The following is a 22,500-nucleotide window of genomic DNA, read 5'->3' as shown; positions in this document are numbered from 1 at the left end:
CGTGTCCTAACTCGCACCCAGCCCCGCTCACCCATCACCCTCTGTGCTCACTGCCCCCGTGTCCTAACTCGCACCCAGTCCCACTCACCCATCACCCTCTGTGCTCACTGCCCCCGTGTCCTAACTCGCACCCAGTCCCACTCACCCATCAGCCCCTGTTCTCGCTGACCCCATGTCCTAACTTGCACCCAGTCTCGCTCACCCATCACCCCCTGTGCTCACTCCCGTGTCCTAACGCGCACCGAGTCCCGCCCTCCCATCAGCCCTGTGCTCATTGCCCCGTGTCCTAACTCGCACCGAGTCCCACTCACCCATCACCCCCTGTGCTCACTACCCCCGTGTCCTAACTCGCACCGAGTCCCACTCACCCATCACCCACTGTGCTCACTGACCCCGTGTATTAACTCACACCCAGTCCCACTCACCCATCACCCCCTGTGCTCACTGACCCGTGTCCTAACTCGCACCCAGTCCCACTCACCCATCACCCTCTGTGCTCACTGCCCCCGTGTCCTAACTCGTACCCAGTCCCGCTCACCCATCACCCCCTGTGCTCACTGACCTACATTGACTCCCGGTAAAGCAACGCCTCGATTTCAAAATTCTCATCCTTGTTTACAAATCTCTCCATGGCCCCTACACCCCTCCCTATCTCTGTAATCTCCTCCAGCCCCTACACCCCTCCCTATCTCTGTAACCTCCAGCCCCTGCACCCCTCCCTATCTCTGTCACCTCCTCCAGCCCCTACACCCCTCCCTATCTCTGTAATCTCCTCCGGCCCCACAAGCCTCCGTATCTGTGTAACTTCCTCCAGCCCCTACACCTCTCCCTATCTCTGTAACCTCCTCCAGCCCCTCGCCCCTCCCTATCCCTGTAACCTCCTCCAGCCCCACAACCCCCCGAGATCTCTGTAACCTCCTCCAGCCCCTACACCCCTCCCTATCTCTGTAACCTCTTCCAGCCCCTACACCCCTCCCTATCTCTATCACCCCCTCCAGCCCTACACCTCTCCCTATCTCTGTAACCTCCTCCAGCCCCTCGCCCCTCCCTATCCCTGTAACCTCCTCCAGCCCCACAACCCCCCGAGATCTCTGTAACCTCCTCCAGCCCCTACACCCCTCCCTATCTCTGTAATCTCCTCCAGCCCCTACACCCCTCACTATCTCTGTAACCTCCTCCAGCCCTACACCCCTCCCTATCTCTGTAACCTCCTCCAGCCCCTACACCCCTCCCTATCTCTGTAATCTCCTCCAGCCCCACAACCCCCCGAGATGTCTGCACTCCTCTAATTCTGCCCTCCTGACCATCCCTGATTATAATCGCTCCACCATCGGTGGCCGGGCCTTCTGTTGCCTGGGCCCCAAGCTCTGGAACTCCCTCCCTAAACCTCTCCGCCTCTCTACCTCTCTTTCCTCCTTCAAGACGCTCCTTAAAACCGACCTCTTCAACTGCGTTAATTTCTACTTTTGTGGCTCGGTGTCAAATTTTTATCCCATAATCCTCCTGTGGAGCACCTTGGGACGTTTCACTACGTTAAAGGCGCTATATAAATATACATTATTGTTGGTGTTCCCTCTGTCTCTCCTCTTCCCCGTCTCTCTCTCACTCCTTCCCCTCACTCTCCCCTTCCCTCTCTCTCACTCCTTCCCCTCACTCTCCCCTTCCCTCTCTCTCAATCCTTCCCCTCACTCTCCCCTCCCCTCTCTCTCACTCCTTCCCCTCACTCTCCCCCTCCCTCTCTCTCACTCTTTCCCCTCACTCTCCCCTTCCCTCTCTCTCACTCCTTCCCCTCACTCTCCCCTTCCCTCTCTCTCACTCCTTCCCCTCACTCTCGCCTTCCCTCTCTCTCACTCTTTCCCCTCACTCTCCCCTTCCCTCTCTCTCACTCCTTCCCCTCACTCTCCCCTTCCCTCTCTCTCACTCCTTCCCCTCACTCTCGCCTTCCCTCTCTCTTCCTCTAATAGACGCTCACCTCGTGGACTGTCGATGTCATGACAACTACTGACACACTCCTCTCTCTCTCCTTCTCTCTCTCTCTCTCTCTCCCCTTCCCTGTCCCTTTCCCCCGCTTTCTCCCCTTCCCCACTCTCCGCTCCTCTCTCTCCACTCACTCCTCAATCTCTCTCCTCCCTCTCTCTCTCTCTCTCCTTTCCCTTCTGACTTTCCCCTTGCCTCTCTCTAACTCCTTCCAGCTCGAGAGACAGAGAGCGACAGAGAGAAAGTGATGGAGAGACAGAGAGAGAGCGTAAGAGAGATATAGTGAGCGACAGAGAGACTGAGAGATTGGGACAGAGTGTGACTGAGTTGCCTTGGAATGTTTTACTACGTGAAAGACCCGATATATCGATGTTGAGAGGCGAATATTGAAGAGACTGAGGCAGGAGTCTGGGGGATGAGACACAATCTGAGCGTTTCACTGACCCCTCCTCATTCTTCAAACACACAGCACTAACTGGGGAATGACCCACAACCCATAGAAAGTGGCTCCATAGCTCAGGGGTTAAAGCACTGGTCTAGTAAACCAGGGGTTATGAGTTCAAAGCTCACTGGGGCCTATTCTAAAGTAGCTCAATATTTAAGTTCACTGTCAATTAACAAGGTCTTTAATTATAAATATTAAACAGCTCCGAGACCGACCATGGAACTGCAAGTTCTCGTCTCGCTTACACTGTCTCTCCATCTGCCTTTGCTATTTTACATCCTTTTACCCCTCTCTCCCTTTTCCGCTATCTCACTGTGATATATTCACAGAGCATAAGCACACACAGCTTCCAACATGGCAGGCAGCTCTCTCGGAAGCCTCCGGAAATCTGCCTGGTTCTGTTTATTATTAACTATGCAGTTGCAGTACACAATACGTCCACATCCACAGAGTGGAGCTATAAACATTACAAGCTTACAGACATTGCACTTCTCCCTCCTCAATGAAGAAGTTATTATAACAAACATCATACATAATTTTCATGTTTATACATAACACAGGATATAAACTTATTCTTTTTTCCATATTTACAAATTTAACTTTACCACTTGTTTTCTGTTTCGAAGAGGATTTCTTCGCTCTTGAACAGAACCTTCCAAACATGGTGTTGATTTCACACTCATTCGAGGCTCATCCTGAAGAACGTTTTCCTCACGGAATTTCCTTGATTTTCATTTGAGCTCACTCTAACTTCAGGCTCTTTGTTTTCCTGACTCGGACTCAGACTTTCATTCTGATTCTCTCCTGGATTTGTTTCCAGTACATTGGATTTAGGATTTGCGACTGGTGTATCAAAACTATCTGATAAGTCAGAAATAATTGAATCATTCTCACCTTCAACTCCTTCCATGTTTGTAGGTAAAATATGATCAATATGAACAAACCTAACCTGTCCATTATCAAACATCCTTACCAAATATGTGCGCGGACCACATATCTTCATCACTCTTCCTGGAAACCACTTTAAACATTTATGGTGATGGTTCTTCGCTCTCACCTTCTGGTTCAATTTCACACTTCTCTCTTTTACTCTACCTCTATCATGGTTCTCTTTCTGTCTTATTTGTGTCTCTTCTACGGACTGTGCCAAATTTGGCTTTAACAATGAGAATCTGGTTCGTGGCTGTCGTTTGAGAAACAACTCTGCTGGTGTTCTACCAGTAGTTGTATGAGGAGTATTTCAATATGGAATCAAAAAATTAACCAATTTGTGATCCAATGACAATTGTCGTTTCCTTGGATTTGGGTCTAACATTTGTTTGATGAGGGCACGTTTTACAATTTGTACAGTGCGCTCTGCTGCACCATTCGAAGCAGGATGGTATGGTGGAACCTTGGTATGTTTCACACCATTTTTGCTCGTGAACTGTGCAAATTCTTCTGAACGAAATTGTGGTCCAGTATCTGAAACAATTTCTTCAGGGAGGCCAAATGAAGAAAATAATTTTCGTAAAATGTCCACTGTTTTACTTGTTGTTATTTTCCACATTGGAAACACCTCAACCCACTTCGAATGGCTATCAATCACAATGAACAATTGTTGTCCTTCTAACTCAGCAAAATCAATATGTAGCCTTTGCCACACCCTGGGAGTGGGTGCATTCCTAATTGCATCCAGCTTTCCCATGGTTGGATGTAAACCATCTTTGTCTACTCTGTACCCTAAGTACTCCACTGAGTTTTTAAATAACTCACACTTACGAGCAGACACGCGCACTCTGTGCTTCTCAAGCCTTTTGAGGACTTCATTCAATATGTTATTGTGAATTTGTCTATTTGATGCTGAAATTCGTATGTCATCTAAATAACATACTAACCCTTCAATACCTTGCAAAATCTGGTTCATCACCCCTTGGAATATGGCAGGGGCGGAAGACACTCCAAACGGTAGCCTATTAAATTGATTTCGGCCTAGATGAGTATTTAAAGTCAAACATGACTTGGACTCCTCATCTCGTTCAAGCTGGAAATCACGCAATTTGTCGATGTACAGCGACTCCGCTATTACACTCACGGATGCACCCGTGTCAATTTCCATTGATATCTCTCACTCCATCCACTCTCTCTCCCCTTCCCCCCATTCCCCACTCTCTCTCTCCCCTTCCCCCTCTCTCTCACTCCTTGCACTCTCTCTTTTCCCTTCCCCTCTCTTTCCTGTTCCTTCCCCTGTCTTTCACAGAGTAGGTGGCTCCATAGCTCAGGGGTAAGAGCACTGGTCTTGTAAACCAGGGATCGTGGGTTCAAATCTCACTGGGGCCTACTCAAAATTAGCTCAGTATTTCAATTAACAACAAGGGCTTTAATTATAAATATTAAACAGCTCCAAGACCGACTCTGCAACAACAGGCTCCCTTCCCCCTCTCCTCTTCTCGATTCTCTTTCCCCTTCCAAATCTCTTTCTCCCTTCCTCATCATGACCTGTTCTATATCTTTTTACCCCTCTCTCCTTTCCCGCTATCTCGCTTTCCCCGTCTCTCACTCATTCCCCTCTCCCCCCTTCCCTTGCCTCACCCTCTCACTCCTCTTGCTCTCCCCTTCCCTCTCTACTTTCATTCTCTCCCCACTCCTTCCTCTCTCTCCTTCCTCGTCTATCTTACTTCTCTCCCTAACCCCTCTGTCCGCTAACCACTCCTTCCCCCTCTCTCCCCTTCCCTCTCTCACTCCTTCCACTCTCTCCCCACCATTCCAGACACTCTCTCCACTTACCCCCTCTTTCCTCTCCCCCTCTGACTCTCCCTTCCCCTCACTCTTCCTACCTGTTTCCCCTTCCCTCTCTCTCACTCCTTCCCCTCTCTCTCCCCTTCCCCTCTCTCTCTCCTCTCTCTCTCTCCCCTTCCCTGATACGTCCTTACTGCACAGTATAAATGCACACGAGGCCCATGCTTGAGAGAAGGTCAGTCTGTGACCTGTCCTTTATTCCACAGCACTCAAGTGATGGAAGTGGGTGGAGCTTCCACTTTTATACCTGAAGATCCAGGTTAGGAGTGTCTCCCACAAGTTCACCCCCTTGTGGTCAATGTTCTCATAGTGTACAACTTTGGTCAGATGAGACATGGGTTAAAATGCTGGTTGCATAAATGACAATTCCCCTCTCTCTTCCTCCTTGCACTCTCTCTTTTCCCTTCCCCTCTCTTTCCTGCTCCTTCCCCTGTCTTTCTCAAAGCAGGTGGCTCCATAGCTCAGGGGTTAGAGCACTGATCTAGTAAACTAGGGGTTGTGAGTTCAAATCTCACTGGGGCCTACTCAAAATGAGCTCAGTATTTAAGTTCACCGTCAATTAACAAGGGCTTAAATTATAAATATTAAACAGCTCTGAGACCGACCCTTGAAGAACAGGCTTCTCTCTACCCTTCCAAACCTCTCTCTTCCTTCCCCATCACAATCCATTCTGCATCTTTTTACCCTCTCTCCCGCTATCTCTCTTTCCCCGTCTCTCACTCCTTCCCCTCTCTCCCCTCACTCTCTATCCTTTCACCTATCTCGCCCCTTCTGCTCTCTCCTTGCTGATCTTTCTCCTCTTCCCCCTCTCTCTCAGCTTCCCCCCTCTCTCCCTCTCCTTCCCCCCTCGCTCCCCATTCTGCTCTCTCTCCCCTTCCCCTCTCGCTCACTCCTTCCTCTCTCACTTTTCATTTTCTCCCCTCCTCGCTCTATCTTCCCTCTCCTTCTCCCTCCCTTCACCTGTCTCCACTCCCCTCCCTCCTGACTTTCTCTCCTTCCCTCACTCTCGCTCTCCCCTTTTCCATCAGACTCTCCCCCTCCCCATCTCAACAATTCTCCCCTTCTCCCTCTCTCCCCTTCCTCCGCTCTGCACAGAAAGAGAGAGACAGTGAGAGAGAGAGAGAGAGAGATCGAGAGACTGAGAGACAGAGAGAAAGAGAGAGAGACAGAGAGATTGAGGCAGACTGTGACTGAGTTGTTTTGGGATGTTTTACTACGTGAAAGACCCGATATATCGATGTTGAGAGGCGAATATTGAAGAGATGGAGGCTGGAGTCTGGGGGATGAGACACAATCTGAGCGTTTCACTGACCCCTCCTCATTCTTCAAACACACAGCACTAACTGGGTAATGACCCACAACCCACAGCAAGTGGCTCCATAGCTCAGGGGTTAGAGCACTGGTCTAGTAAACCAGGGATTGTGGGTTCAAATCTCACTGGGGCCTACTCAAAATTAGCTCAGTATTTAAATTAGCTAGGGCTTTAATTGTAAATATGGGTCAAATACTTTATTTAGATGGAGAGTGACAGAGTTAATTCAGAGATGAGGGCCTTGAAGTTCAGGAAAGATAACTTTGGTGGTGTGAGATGTGAATAGGCTGGCCAGTGATCCTTAAAGGGTTGATGTTGGATTGACAATGGCAAACATTTAAAGATCACATGGATGAACTCCAACAATTGCACATCCCTGTCTGGAGTAAAAATAAAATGGGGAATGTGGCTCACAAGGGAAATTAAGGATAGTGTTCAATCCAAGGAAGAGGCATATAAATTGGCCAGAAAAAGCAGCAAACCTGAGGACTGGGAGAATTTTGTAATGCAGCAGAGGAGGACAAAGGGTTTAACCAGGAGGGGGGAAATAGAGTATGAGAGGAAGCTTGCAGGCAACATAAAAACTGACTGCAAAAGCTTCTAAAAAGATTAGTGACGACAAACATAGATCCCTTGCAGTCAGATTCAGGTGAATTTATAATGGGGAACAAAGAAATGGTGGACCAGTTAAAAAAATTCTTTGGTTCTGTCTTCACGAAGGAAGACACAAATAAGTTTCCGGAAGTACTAGGGGACGAGTGAGAAGGGGGAACTGAAGGATATCCGTATTAGGTGGGAACTTGTGTTCGGGAAATTGATGGGATTGAAGGCAGATAAATCCCCGGGGCCTGATAGCCTGCATCCCAGAGTACTTAAGGAAGTGGCTCTCAAAATAGTGGATGCATTGGTGATCATTTTCCAACAGTCTATCAACTCTGGATCAGTTCCTATGGACTGGAGGGTAACTAATGTTATGCCTCTGTTTAAAAAAGGAGGGAGAGAGAAAGCGGGTAATTATAGACCGGTTAGCCTGACATCGGTAGTGGGGAAAATGATGGAATCAATTATTAAAGATGAAAAAGCAGCACATTTGGAAAGCAGTGACAGGATCGATCCAAGTCAGCATGGGTTTATGAAAGGGAAATCATGCCAGACAAATCTTCTCGAATTTTTTGAGGATGTAACTCGTAGAGTGGACAAGGGAGAACCAGTGGATGTGGTGTATTTGGACTTTCAAAAGGCTTTTGACAAGGTTCCACACAAGAGATTAGTGTGCAAAATTAAAGCACATGGTATTGGGGGTAATGTATTGACGTGGATAGAGAACTGGTTGGCAGACAGGAAGCAAAGAATCGGGATAAACGGGTCGTTTTCAGAATGGCAGGCAGTGACTAGTGGGGTGCCGCAGGGCTCAGTGTTGGGACCCCAGCTATTTACAATATACATTAATGATTTGGATGAGGGAATTGAGTGTAATATCTCCAACTGGGTGGCAGTGTGAGCTGTGGGGAGGACACTAAAAGTGTGTAGGGTGACTTGGACAGGTTAGGTGAGTGGGCAAATGCATGGCAGATGCAGTATAATGTGGATAAATGTGAGGTTATCCACTTTGGGGGCAAAAACACGAAGGCAGAATATTATCTGAATGGCGGCAGATTAGGAAAAGGGGAGGTGCAACGAGACCTGGGTGTCATGGTTCATCAGTCATTGAAAGTTGGCATGCAGGTACAGCATTTTTCTCTGCCATCCCCATCACTGTTATGTTCAGAATAAATCCACGGGACCGTATCGTAAGCTGAAACTATTGTGACCTTGGTCTCTTTATTGAGACCCCAGAGTGGGGAAGCAGCATGGTGGATCACCTTATGTACCTGCTTGTCCCAGGGTGCACAAGTGACCCTTAGGCCTCCCACAGGTGTGCCCCCTAGTGGCAAGTCTGACATATTGGTGAGGTTTCGGTGCATACATAACATCACTCCCCCCCGCCCCCTCCAAAGGCTTATGTACCAGTTATGTGCAAGTTGAGGCGATATGACGCCCTGTGTCCCCGGGTCGATCACCTGATTTGAATTCCTGGCCTGGGTGAGTTGGTCGGAACGTTGCTGCCCGGCCGAGTGCCTGGTGTGATGGGACAGACGTGGCCAGGTCCTTTCACAATGGTGGCCTGCTTATCGATAGTTTGCAGTCTGGTCTGGTCCAAACGCTTTCTGCGTTTGCTCAGTACATGGTTTCACAACCAAACACTCCATTTTCATCACACACACACACACACTCCATTCCCCTCTTTGTCTCACACAGTGCTCTCGGCCCCATCTGGGGGCCCTGAATATTGTCCACGTCACTTATTCTGATGTGGTGTGGAGGGGGGCCGTACGATCGTGGTGCATTCTCTGCTGATAGCAGGCGGAAGGCTCGGTCCTGAGCGACTCTGTCCGGTGACTGCGTAGCAACCCGGGACAGCCGGGGTCTGTAGGGAGTCTACCGCGACACGTGTGGTGCTCGGCTTGGTGATCTGGGCTGCCCGCTGCGGACTATTGTCGCTGACCCTGAGGCCTGGAGAGCCCAGGATGGGCCGATACGGCCCTGAGACTTTCAGTGGTAGCGGGAGGCCGTGTGGTCCCCCGTGGATCCTGGGACGTAGTACGGAGGTTCCCGCACCACCGACTGTGTGTAGCCTCCCTGCCTTTCTTTGTAACACGTTGCAGGGTTTGCCCCACAGCAGGGGGGGGGCAATCTGATGGGATGAGCATTACGTCTTTGCGACGGATAAGCTGCAACACTCCCGTCTGGCGGTTCGCCGTGAGCAGGCGGTAATGTGATAACACATCACTTGCTACAAGTACTTTGTCAGATACATATACGACCGGTTGTTGTTTGCCCGCTACTTTGGCTTGTTTTAACGTACCCCCGACCCCATATGATAGTATACCATTGGCCACGAAAGAACGCTCACATGGGTTCCACAGTGCAAACAACTTATTGGAACATAGTGGGTTCCTGGCCTTCTCAGCGGCCCCCCCCTTTACCTTTGCCCCAAACCCAGTGGCCTTCCTCGCTGGCCAACACATGCCTCTGTTCCGTTGCGGCCACACCCCGTGGTCTGGACGTTTCTCTCGACCCGTGGTCTGGACGCTTCTCTCGACTGCCGCCATCTTCCTCCCCAGGGATTTCCGCCTCTGGCGTCGGGAAGACACATTCGGATGGTTTCGGCCGGAGCCCCGCTCCGCTTGGTCGACCTGGAGCCTCTTCCGTCGCCGCCAAGAGGTCGTCGGCTTCGGGTGCTGGGTACCCTCCGTCTGTAACCGCTGCTCGGTTGGTCTTCGCCTCCTGGTGGTCGCGATGAGCGGCCTGTGCCTCGGGGGTCTGCAAATGGATCTGCACTTCGACGCCTGGTTCAGCTGAAGGTGGGGGGCTTGCTCAGCCTTTGAGCAAGGGGAGAGGTTGTTCGCCAGAGAAGGTACACAGAGGTCTTCCCAGTTCCATCGAATCTTCCCCATCCACCTTCTACCAAGCAGCATTGGCCCATCACCTGAAACAATCCACAGAGGTAAATCGCGCACCGCTCCCTCATGGGATACCCTTATGCCCGCACTACCAATAACTGGTCTCAGTTCCTTGGTGTAGGTGCCCAGCTTTGCCTGAATCGGGATCAGCTTGGGTCATTGTGCTCTGTCGCCCCCCCCCACAGCCTCTCGAATGCCTTCTGGCTCATTATTGATTGACCCGCCCCCGTGTCTAGTTCCATGGAGACTGGAGTGCCGTTAGGTCCAACTTTTCACATTATCGGAGGGCTTTTGGTGGTGAAGGTGTGTACCCCATGTACTTCCCCTTCAGCCTCAGGTTGAGTTGCCTCTCCTGCTCGTTCAGCGTGACCCTCGCTGGATCGATGGTCCTCTCCTGACTCTGCCACGTGGTGAGTCACAGACCGTTTGCACATTCGCTGGAGGTGCCCCATTGTTCCACGGCCCTTGCACACACAGGGCTTGAATCGACATTGATGGGCTCGATGGCTGACCCCAGCAGCGCCAACATGGTGCTAATGGATACGCATTCACGGCCCACGGCGGACTCTGAGCCACTCGAGGCCTAGGTCTGGCCTCTGCGGTCATGTGGGCCCTGTCCTGTGCCGCTCTGCCTGCTGAATACGTTATTTTATGCACAGTACTTGCCGGTGAGCTTCGAATCTGTTTCGTGTTATCGCTCGTGGATATGAAGGCCTGGGCTGTCGTGATGGCCTTGCTCAGATAGAAACATAGAAACAGAGAAAATAGGTGCAGGAGTAGGCCATTCGGCCCTTCGAGCCTGCACCACCATTCAATAAGATCATGGCTGATCATTCACCTCAGTACCCCTTTCCTGCTTTCTCTCCATACCCCTTGATCCCTTTAGCCTTAAGGGCCATAACTAACTCCCTCTTGAATATATCCAATGAATTGGCCTCAACAACTCTCTGCAGCAGGGAATTCCACAGGTTAACAACTCTCTGAGTGAAGAAATTTCTCCTCATCTCAGTCCTAAATGGCTTACCCCTTATCCTCAGACTGTGTCCCCTGGTTCTGGACTTCCCCAACATCGGGAACATTCTTCCCGCATCTAACCTGTCCCGTCCCGTCAGAATCTTATACGTTTCTGTGAGATCCCCTCTCATCCTTCTAAACTCCAGTGTATAAAGGCCCAGTTTATCCAGTCTCTCCTCATATATCAGTCCAGCCATCCCGGGAATCAGTCTGGTGAATCTTCGCTGCACTCCCTCAATAGCAAGAATGTCCTTTCTCAGATTAGGAGACCAAAAATGAACACAATATTCCAGGTGAGGCCTCACCAAGGCCCTGTACAACTGCAGTAAGACCTCCCTGCTCCTATACTCAAATCCTCTCGCTATGAAGGCCAACATCCCATTTGCCTTCTTCACCTCCTGCTGTACCTGCATGCCAACTTTCAATGACTGATGTACCATGACACCCAGGTCTCGTTGCACCTCCCCTTTTCCTAATCTGTCACCATTCAGATAATATTCTGCCTTCCTGTTTTTGCCCCCAAAGTGGATAACCTCACATTTATCCACATTATACTGCATCTGCCATGCATTTGCCCACTCACCTAACCTGTCCAAGTCACCCTGCAGCCTCTTAGCATCCTCCTCATAGCTCACACCGCCACCCAGCTTAGTGTCATCTGCAAACTTGGAGATATTACACTCAATTCCTGCATCTAAATCATTGATGTATATTGTAAATAGCTGGGGTCCCAGCACTGAGCCCTGCGGTACCCCACTAGTCACTGCCTCCCATTCCGAAAAGGGCCCGTTTATCCCGGGATCCGGCAGACAGCAGCTTGCGAAGGATGACCTCGTGACCGATTCCGAGCACGAAACCGTTCGGCAACATTTCCCGCAAAGATCCCGCAAAAACCGTACTGCCCCGCAAGGAATCTTCTGGCCCTGGGAGCGCCGGTGGGTGTAAAAGTGATACCTGGCCTTTAAGGTGCTCTCCTTCGGCTTGAGGCGTTCCCACACCAGCACACACAGCTCTGTGTAAGTCTTCTCCTCTGGTTTGACCGGTGCCAGCAGGTTTTTGAGCAGGCCGTATATCGGAGACCCACATACGGTGAGGAGAATCGCCCTGGTCTTGATCGCCCTCTCTCAGCCTCGTCCTGTTCATTGGCGACGTAGTACCGGTCGGGACGCTCAACGAAGGCTTCCCAAATCATCACCCTCAACAAATCCCTCAACAAGACCAACGGCAGCCATTACCGTGTGAAGGTTGGTGATCCGTTACTCGTCGCCAGTGAGTGATGTTCAGAATAAATCCACAGGACTGTATTGCAAGCTCAAACTGTGGTGACCTTGTGCTCTTTATTCAGACTCCAGGGTGGGGAAGCAGTATGGTGAGTCACCTTATATACCTGCTTGTCCCAGGGTGTACAGGTGACCATTGGGTCTCCCACAGGTGTGCCCCCTAGTGGCAAGTCTTACATATTGGTGACGTTTACATGTGTACACAACAATCACGACCCGTTCCACATCTTTTTATTCCTCTCTCACTTTCCCGCTATCTCGCTTTCCCCGTCTCTCACTCGTTCCCCTCTCCCCCTTTCCCCTCCCTCGCCTCACCCTCTTCCCGTCCCACTCTCTCCCCCTCCGACTCTGCCTTTCCACTCTCCCTCTCCCTCCTCCTTCTCCGCTCCCTTTCCTCCCCTCCCTCCTCTCTCTCTCTCTCTTTTCCCTTTCCTTTCAGATTCTCCCCTTCTCCCTCTCTCCCCTTCCCCTTTCTCTCTCCCCTTCCTCGCTCTCTCACTCCTTCCCCTCTCTCTCTCACTCCTTCCCCATCACTCCTCTTAACATCTCTTTCACCTTCCCCCCCCTCTCTCTCCCCTTCCTACTCTTTCCCCTCCCCCTCTTGCTCTCCCCTTCCCCCTCTCTCTCTCCCCTTCCCCTCTCGCTCACTCCTTGCCCTCTCCCTTTCCATTTTCTCCCCTCCTCTCTCTCCTCCCTCACCTTCTCTCTCCCCTCCCCAGTCTCCACTCCCCTCCATCCTCCCTTTCATTCCTTCGCGCTCGCTCTCCCCTTTCCCATCACACTCTCCCCCTCCCCATCTCTCCCAATCCCCCCCCTCTCTTCCCTTCTCCCTCTCTCTCCCCTTCCCCCGCTACACCCTCCCCCCTCGAGGGACCGAGTGAGAAGGTGAAAGACAGAAAGAAAGAGACAGAGACAGAGAGACAGAGAGACAGAGAGATTGGGACAGAGTGTGACTGAGTTGCCTTGGGATGTTTTACTACGTGAAAGACCCGATATATCGATGTTGAGAGGCGAATATTGAAGAGACGGAGGCAGGAGTCTGGGGGATGAGACACAATCTGAGCGTTTCACTGACCCCTCCTCATTCTTCAAACACACAGCACTAACTGGGGAATGACCCACAACCCAGAGCAGGTGGTTCCATAGCTCAGGGGTTAGAGCACTGGTCCAGTAAACCAGGGGTAGTCGGTTCAAATCTCACTGGGGCCTACTCAAAATTAGCTCAGTGTTTAAATTCACTGTCAATTAACAACGGCATTTATTATAAATATCCCATTCCCCTCTGGATGACTCCTTCTCCTGACTTTTCCAACTTCCAAGCACTCATCTCTCTCACAGAGCCGACACAGACACGATGGGCTGAATGGCTCTCCTTGTATGCTGTAAGATTCTGTCAATGTTCAGGGATGAATCACCGAGAATGATTATTTGGGCCCCACCTCCTTGTTAACAATAGTAAGATGTAAACAGGAGCTGGTGTTACAGGTGGCTCCATAGCTCAGGGGTAAGAGCACTGGTCTTGTAAACCAGGGGTCGTGGGTTCAAATCTCACTGGGGCCTACTCAATTTTGGCTTCTGTTGCTGAATTGACCGTCAATCGGCGACAGGCCGACACCATCAACAGGAACCGCTCACTCCGCACTTTACAATCTGCCCACAGCACTTTCACTTCCCACCCCCAGTCTGTATCCCACCTTTTCCACATCCAGTCTCAGAGACACCGATATATCATCGACTCATAGAAACTTACAGCAGGGAAGGAGACCATTTCGGCCCATCGTGTCCGCACCAGCCGACCAAGAGCTATCTGCTGGGCAGGGCCACATAGTCCGCATGTCCCAGACACGAGACTCCCAAAGCAAGCGCTCTACTCGGAACTCCTTCACGGCAAGCGAGCCAAAGGTGGGCAGAGGGAACAGCCTCAAAGCCTTCCTGATAAAGTGCAACATCCCCACTGACACCTGGGAGTCCCTGGCCAAAGACCAGTCCGTCCGGAGTGGAGGAAGTGCATCCGGGAGGGCGCTGAGCACCTCGAGTCTCGTCGCCGAGAGTGTGCAGAGACCAAGCGCAGGCAGCGGAAGGAGCGTGCGGCAAACCAGTCCCACCCTCCCCTTCCCTCAACGTCTATCTGTCCCACCTGTGACAGGGACTGTGGTTCCCGTATTGGGCTGTTCAGTCACCTCAGGACTCATGTTTCGAGTGGGAGCAAGTCTTCCTCGATTCCGAGGGACTGCCTATGATGATGATATGATCCCAGCCTGATCCCACTTTCCAGCTCTCGGTCCGTAGCCCTGTAGCTTACGGCACTTCAAGTGCACATCCAAGTACCTTTTAAATGTGGTGAGGGTTTCTGCCTCTACCACCCTTTCAGGCCGTGAGTTCCAGACCCCCACCACCCTCTGGGTGAAGGAATGGAGGTCTCCCCTCAGCCTCCTCTGTTCCAAAGAAAACAACCCCAGCCGATCCAATCTTTCCTCATCGCTAAAATTCTCCAGTCCCGCCAACATCCTGGTAAATCTCCTCTGCACCCTCTCCAGTGCAATCACATCCTTCCTGCGATATCCTGACATTTCCCAGTTCCTGCCTTCGCTGGTTTTAGGCTCGAGATGCGGCAATGGACACAGTTGGGATTTTCCACAAATAATGAATCCCACGGCCACATCGGTTTGACCCTCGGAGGGCACTCTGTAAAGTCACCAAATTTATTAAATGCATACCTTACCTCCGCCCTGTGGTTACGCTCGAACTGTACACAACACTGGTTAGGCCACAGCTGGAGTACTGCGTGCAGTTCTGGTCACCACATTACAGGAAGGATGTGATTGCACTGGAGAGGGTGCAGAGGGGATTTACCAGGATGTTGCCGGGACAGGAAAACTTTAGCCATGAGCAAAGATTGGATAGGCTGGGGTTGTTTTCTTGGGAACAGAGGAGGCTGAGGGGAGATTTAATTGAGGTGTATAAAATTATGAGGGGCCTGGATAGAGTGGATAGGAAGGACCTATTTCCCTTAGCAGAGGGGGTCAATAACCAGGGGGCACAGATTTTAAAGTAATTGGGGGGAGGTTTAGAGGGGATTTGAGGGGAAATGTCTTCACCCAGAGGGTGGTGGGGGTCTGGAACTCACGGCCTGAAAGGGTGGTAGAGGCAGAAACCCTCACCACATTTAAAAAGTACTTGGATGTACACTTGGAGTGTCATAACCTACAGGGCTACGGACCGAGAGCTGGAAAGTGGGATTAGGCTGGGTAGCTCTTGGTCGGCCGGTGGGGACACGATGGGCCGGAATGTCCTCCTTCCATGCTGTAAATGTTTATGATTCACTGATTCTCTCTCTCACTCCTTCCCACATTCTACCCGTCGTAAACTAGAGGTGATCCAAAACTCGGCTGCCCCATGTCCTAACTCGCACCGAGTCCCACTCACCCATCACCCCCTGTGCTCGCTGCCCCCGTGTCCTAACTCGCACCCAGTCCTGCTCACCCATCACCCCCTGTGCTCGCTGCCCCCGTGTCCTAACTCGCACCGAGTCCCGCTCACCCATCACCCACTGTGCTCACTGACCCATGTCCTAACTCACACCTAGTCCCGCTCACCCATCACCCCCTGTGCTCACTGACCCATGTCCTAACTCACACCTAGTCCCGCTCACCCATCACCCCCTGTGCTCACTGACCCATGTCCTAACTCGCACCGAGTCCCACTTACCCATCACCCCCTGTGCTCACTGCCCCCGTGTCCCAACTCGCACCGAGTCCCACTCACCCATCACCCCCTGTGCTCACTGACCCATGTCCTAACTCACACCCAGTCCCACTCACCCATCACCCCCTGTGCTCACTGACCCATGTCCTAACTCGCACCGAGTCCCACTTACCCATCACCCCCTGTGCTCACTGCCCCGTGTCCTAACTCGCACCGAGCCCCACTCACCCATCACCCCCTGTGCTCGCTGCCCCGTGTCCTAACTCGCACCGAGTCCCACTCACCCATCACCCCCTGTGCTCACTGCCCCGTGTCCTAACTCGCACCGAGCCCCACTCACCCATCACCCCTGTGCTCGCTGCCGCGTGTCCTAACTTGCACCTAGTCCTGCTCACCCATCACCCCCTGTGCTCACCGACCGACATTGGTTCCTGGTTAAGCAACAACTCGATTTCAAAATTCTCATCCTTGTTTTCAAATCCCTCCATGGCCCTCACCTCTGCCCATCTCTCTAACCTCTTCCAGCCCCTACATCCCTCCCTATCTCTGTAATCTTCTCCAGCCTCTACACCCCCTCCCTATCTCTGTAACCTCCTCCAGCCCGACACCCCTCCCGATCTCTGTAATCTCCTCCAGCCCCACAACCCCCGAGATGTCTGCACTCCTCTAATTCTGCCCTCCTGACCATCCCTGATTATAATCGCTCCACCATCGGTGGCCGTGCCTTCTGTTGCCTGGGCCCCAAGCTCTGGAACTCCCTCCCTAAACCTCTCCACCTCTCTACCTCTCTTTCCTCCTTCAAGACTCTCCTTAAAACCGACCTCTTCACCTGCGCTAATTTCTACTTTTGTGGTTCGGTGTCAAATTTTTATCCCATAATCCTCCTGTGGAGCACCTTGGGACGTTTCACTACGTTAAAGGCGCTATATAAATACACATTATTGTTGTTGTTCGCTCTGTCTCCCCTCTTCCCCGTCTCTCTCTCACTCCTTCCCCTCACACACCCCTTCCCTCTCTCTCACTCCTTCCCCTCACTCTCCCCTTCCCTCTCTCTCTCTCCTTCCCCTCACTCTCCACGTCTCTCTCTCTCACTCCATCCCCTCACTCTCCCCTTCCCTCTCTCTCACTCCTTCCCCTCACTCTCCCCTTCCCTCTCTCTCACTCCTTCCCCTCACTCTGCCCTTCCCTCTCTCTCACTCCTTCCCCTCACTCTCCCCTTCCCTCTCTCTCACTCCATCCCCTCACTCTCCCCTTCCCTCTCTCTCACTCCTTCCCCAAATCTCTGCTTCTCTCTCTCTCACTCCTTCCCCTCACTCTCCCCTTCCCTCTCTCTCACTCCTTCCCCTCACTCTCCCTTTCCTTCTCTCTCACTCCTTTCCTTCACTCACCTCTTCCCTCTCTCTCACTCCTTCCTCTCACTCTCCCCTTCCCTCTCTCTCACTCCTTCCCCTCACTCTCCCCTTCCCTCTCTCTCACTCCTTCCTCTCACTCTCCCCTTCCCTCTCCCTCACTCCTTCCCCTCACTCTCCCCTTCCCTCTCTCTCACTCCTTCCTCTCATTCTCCCCTTCCCTCTCTCTCACTCCTTCACCTCACTCTCCCCTTCCCTCTCTCTTTCTCTAATAGAGCCCCACCTAGTGGACTATCGATGTAATAACAACTACTGACACGCTCCTCTCTCCATCTCTCTCTCTCTCTCTCTCCTTTCCCTTCTGACTTTCCCCTTCCCCCTCTCTAACCCCTTCCGGCTCGAGAGACAGTGAGCGACAGAGAGAAAGTGATACAGAGACAGAGAGAGAGACTGAAAAAGAGAGAGAAACAGAGAGAGAGTGAGTGAGAGAGAGAGAGAGAGAGAGACAGAGAGACAAAGTGATTGAGCGACAGAGAGAGAGTGAGAAAGAAAGACAGAGAGAGAGAGACTGAGAAAGATACACAGAGACACAGAGAGACTGAGAGAGAGACAGAGAGATTGAGGCAGAGTGTGACTGAGTTGCCTTGGGATGTTTTACTACGTGAAAGACCCGATATATCGATGTTGAGAAGTGAATATTGAAGAGACGGAGGCAGGAGTCTGGGGGATGAGACACAATCTGAGCGTTTCACTGACCCCTCCTCATTCTTCAATCACACAGCACTAACTGGGGAATGACCCACAGCACAGAGCAGGTGGCTCCATAGCTCAGGAGTTTGAGCACTGGTCTAGGAAACCAGGGGTCGTGGGTTCAAATCTCACGGGGGCCTTTTCTAAATTAGTTCAGTATTTAAATACACTGTCAATTAACAAGGGGTTTAATTATAAATATTAACAACTCTGAGACTGACCCTCAAACAACAGGCCTCTGTCTTGCTTACACTCTCTCTGCTTTCCAGGTCACAATCCGTTCTGCATTTTCTTTCCCTGCAATCTCACTTTCTCCATCTCTCACTCCTTACCCTCTCTCTCTCCCCTTCCCCTCTCTCTCCCCTTCCTCTCTCTCCCCTTCCGCTCCCTCCCCTCCCTCCTCTCTCTCCCTCCTCTCTTTCCCTCTTTTGCCTTTCTTTTCAGATTCTCCCCTGCTCCCTCCCTCTCCCCTTCCTTTCTCTCTCCCCTGCCTCCTCCCTCTCTCGACTTCCCATCTCTCTCCCCTCCCCCTTTCGCTCTCCCCCATTCCGCTCTCTCCCATTCCCCTCTGGCTGACTCCTTCCCCCTCTCTCTCCCATTCCCTCTCCCACTCATTCCCCTCTCTCCCTCCTTTTACAACTTACAAGCACTGATCTCTCTCACACAGCCGACACAGACACGATGGGCCGAATGGCCCTCCTTGTGTACTGTCAGATTCTGTCAATGTTCAGGGATGAATCACCGAGAATGATTATTCGGGCCCCATCTCCTTGTTAACAATAGTAAGATGCAAACAGGAGCTGGTCTTACAGGTGGCTCCATAGCTCAGGGGGTAGAGCACTGGTCTTGTAAACCAGGGGTCGTGGGTTCAAATCTCACTGGGGCCAACTCAAAATTATCTCAGTATTTAAATTAGTAAGGGCTTTAATTGTAAATATGGTTGAAAACTTTATTAAGATGGAGAGTGACTGAGTTAATTCAGAGATGAGGGCCCTGAAGTTCAGGAAACTTTGATGATGTGAGACTGGAATAGACTGGCCAGTGATCCTTGTTGGATTGACAATGGCAAACATTTAAAGATCACATGAATGAACTCCAACAATTGTACATCCCTGTCTGGAGTAAAAATAGAATGGGGAATGTGGCTCACAAGGGAAATGAAAGACAGTGTTAAATCCAAGGAAGAGGCATATAAATTGGCCAGAAAAAGCAGCAAACCTGAGGACTGGGGGAATTTTGTAATACAGCAGAGGAGGACAAAGAGTTTAACCAGGAGGGGGGGAAAATAGAGTATGATGCTTGTCGGCTTCTAAAAAAATTAGTGACGACAAACAGGTCAGATTCAGGTGAATTTATAATGGGGAACAAAGAAATGGCAGACCAGTTGAACAAATACTTTGGTTCTGTCTTCATGAAGAAAGACACAAATAATCTTCTGGAAATACTAGGGGACCGAGGGTCTCGTGAAAAGGGGGAACTGAAGGATATCCTTATTCGGCGGGAAATTGATGGGATTGAAGGCCGATAAATCCCCAGGGCCTGATAGCTTGCATCCCAGAGTACTTAAGGAAGTGGCCCTTGAAATAGTGGGTGCATTGGTGATCATTTTCCAACAGTCTATCGACTCTGGATCAGTTCCTATGGACTGGAGGGTAACTAATGTGATGCCGCTGTTTAAAAAAGGAGGGAGAGAGAAAGCGGGTAATTATAGAGCGGTTAGCCTGACATCGGTAGTGGGGAAAATGATGGAATCAATTATTAAAGATGAAATAGCAGCACATTTGGAAAGCAGTGACAGGATCGGTCCAAGTCAGCATGGATTTATGAAAGGGAAATCATGCTAGACAAATCTTCAAGAATTTTTTGAGGATGTAACTAGTAGAGTGGACAAGGGAGAACCAGTGGATGTGGTGTATTTGGACTTTCAAAAGGCTTTTGACAAGGTTCCACACAAGAGATTAGTGTGCAAAATCAAAGCACATGGTATTGGGGGTAATGTACTGACGTGGATAGAGAACTGGTTGACAGACAGGAAGCAGAGAGTCGGGATAAACGGGTCGTTTTCAGAGTGGCAGGCAGTGACTAGTGGGGTGCCGCAGGGCTCAGTGTTGGGACCCCAGCTATTTACAATATACATTAATGATTTGGATGAGGGAATTGAGTGTAATATCTCCAAGTTTGCAGATGACACTAAGCTGGGTGGCAGTGTGAGCTGTGAGGAGGATGCTAAGAGGCTGCAGGATGACTTGGACAGGTTAGGTGAGTGGGCAAATGCATGGCAGATGCAGTATAATGTGGATAAATGTGAGGTTATCCACTTTGGTGGCAAAAACATGAAGGCGAATATTATCTGAATGGTGGCAGATTAGGAAAAGGGGAGGTGCAACGAGACCTGGGTGTCATGGTACATCAGTCATTGAAAGTTGGCATGCAGGTACAGCAGGTGGTGAAGAAGGCAAATGGTATGTTGGCCTTCATAGCGAGAGGATTTGAGTATAGGAGCAGGGAGGTCTTACTGCAGTTGTACAGGGCCTTGGTGAGGCCTCACCTGGAATATTGTGTTCAGTTTTGGTCTCCTAATCTGAGGAAGGACGTTCTTGCTATTGAGGGAATGCAGTGAAGGTTCACCAGACTGATTTCCGGGATGGCTGGACTGATATATGAGGAGAGACTGGATCGACTGGGCCTGTATTCACTGGAGTGTAGAAGGATGAGAGGGGATCTCATAGAAGCATATAAAATTCTAACGGGACAGGACAGGTTAGATGCAGGAAGAATGTTCCCGATGTTCGGGAAGTCCAGAACCAGGGGACACAGTCTAAGGATAAGGGGTAAGCCATTTAGGACTGAGATGAGGAGAAACTTCTTCACTCAGAGAGTTGTTAACCTGTGGAATTCCCTGCCGCAGAGAGTTGTTGATTCCAGTTCATTGGATATATTCAAGAGGTAGTTAGACATGGCCCTTACGGCTGAAGGGATCAAGGGGTATGGAGAGAAAGCAGGAATGGGGTACTGAGGGAATGATCAGTCATGATCTTATTGAATGGTGGTGCAGGCTCGAAGGGCCGAATGGCCTACTCCTGCACCTTTTTCTGTGTTTCTATGTTTCTATGTAAGAAAGAACCAAAGTATTTGTTCAATTGGTCTGCCATTTCTTTGTTCCCCATTATAAATTCACCTGATTCTGACTGCAAGGGACCTACATTTGTCTTCACTAATCGTTTTCTCTTCACATATCTATAGAAGCTTTTGCAGTCAGTTTTTATGTTCCCTGCAAGCTTACTCTCATATTTTACTTGCCCCATCCTAATTAAACCCTTAGTCCTCCTCTCCTGAATTCTAAATAACAGACTCCCCTCACACCCTTCCCCCTCTCCTCTTCTCGTTTCTCTGACACTCTCCCCTTCCAAATCTCTCTCTCCCTTCTCCATCATGTCCCGTTCTACATCATTTTACCCCCTCTGTCTTTCCCGCTATCTCGCTTTCCCCATCTGTCATTCATTCCCTTCTCCCCCCTTCCCCCTCCCTCACCTCACCCTCTCTCCTTCCCCCTCTCTCTCTTCCCCCTCTCTCCTTTCATTCTCTCCCCACTCCTCCTCTCTCTCCTTGCTCCTCTATCTTCCCTTACTCTCTCTCTCTTTCCCCGACCCAGTCTCTCCCCACTCTCTCCCTTTCCCCTCTGCCCTTTCAGTCTCCTCTCTCTTTTCCTTTTCTTTTCCCTTTCTTTTCAGATTCTCCTCTTCTCCCTCTCTCTCCCCTTCCTTTCTCTTTCCCCTGACTCCCCTCTCTCTCCCCTCCACCTCTCTCTCACTCCTTCCACTCTCTCTCTCCCTTTCCCCACTCTCTCCCCTTTCCCCCTCTCTCTCACTCCTTCCACTTTCTCTTTTCCCTTCCCCTCTCTTTCCTACTCCTTCCCCTGTCTTTTCCAGAGCAGGTGGCTCCATAGCCCAGGGGTTAGAGCACTGGTCGAATAAACCAGAGGTTGTGAGTTCAAATTTCAGTGGGGTGTCTTCTGTTTCTAAATTTGCCGTCAATCAGCGACAGGCCGAGACCATCGACAGGAACAGAGCCACCCACAGTGCCATGGACTAGGATGCTGCTGCCCTCTCCTGGTGAGTCATCCCTCCCGCAGTACCCAAAACGGTGTCTCTGTTTTGGAGGGGGATGACCACAGGGAACCTCTGCACTACCTTCCTTCCACTGCTCTTCCTATTGGTCACCGATCCCCTATCTGTCTGTGTCAGTGACAGGATCGGTACAAGTCAGCATGGATTGATGAAAGGGAAATCACGCTTGACAAATCTTCTGGAATTTTTTGAGGATGTAACTAGTAGAGTGGACAAGGGAGAACCAGTGGATGTGGTGTATTTGGACTTTCAAAAGGCTT

General features: G+C 50.8%; 7 non-coding genes across 7 annotated transcripts; all 7 read left to right on the top strand.

The window, feature by feature from the left end:
- Positions 1 to 2,482: 2,482 nt before the first annotated feature.
- trnat-agu (transfer RNA threonine (anticodon AGU)) lies at positions 2,483 to 2,555 on the top strand. Its single transcript has one exon. It is a non-coding gene; the product is annotated as a tRNA-Thr (tRNA).
- A 2,113-nt stretch (positions 2,556 to 4,668) lies between these two features.
- On the top strand, positions 4,669 to 4,741 carry trnat-ugu (transfer RNA threonine (anticodon UGU)). The gene has a single exon. It is a non-coding gene; the product is annotated as a tRNA-Thr (tRNA).
- Positions 4,742 to 5,650: 909 nt separating this feature from the next.
- Positions 5,651 to 5,723, top strand: trnat-agu (transfer RNA threonine (anticodon AGU)). Its single transcript has one exon. It is a non-coding gene; the product is annotated as a tRNA-Thr (tRNA).
- Positions 5,724 to 6,573: 850 nt separating this feature from the next.
- On the top strand, positions 6,574 to 6,646 carry trnat-agu (transfer RNA threonine (anticodon AGU)). The gene has a single exon. It is a non-coding gene; the product is annotated as a tRNA-Thr (tRNA).
- Positions 6,647 to 13,796: 7,150 nt separating this feature from the next.
- On the top strand, positions 13,797 to 13,869 carry trnat-ugu (transfer RNA threonine (anticodon UGU)). Its single transcript has one exon. It is a non-coding gene; the product is annotated as a tRNA-Thr (tRNA).
- Positions 13,870 to 18,180: 4,311 nt separating this feature from the next.
- trnap-agg (transfer RNA proline (anticodon AGG)) lies at positions 18,181 to 18,253 on the top strand. Its single transcript has one exon. It is a non-coding gene; the product is annotated as a tRNA-Pro (tRNA).
- Positions 18,254 to 18,927: 674 nt separating this feature from the next.
- Positions 18,928 to 19,000, top strand: trnat-ugu (transfer RNA threonine (anticodon UGU)). The gene has a single exon. It is a non-coding gene; the product is annotated as a tRNA-Thr (tRNA).
- Positions 19,001 to 22,500: the final 3,500 nt, after the last annotated feature.

This window comes from Pristiophorus japonicus, unplaced genomic scaffold, assembly GCF_044704955.1.
Source record: "Pristiophorus japonicus isolate sPriJap1 unplaced genomic scaffold, sPriJap1.hap1 HAP1_SCAFFOLD_494, whole genome shotgun sequence".
NCBI lineage: Eukaryota > Metazoa > Chordata > Chondrichthyes > Pristiophoridae > Pristiophorus > Pristiophorus japonicus.
Note: the sequence above shows the minus strand (reverse complement) of the source record. Positions and strands in the feature narration are given on the sequence as shown.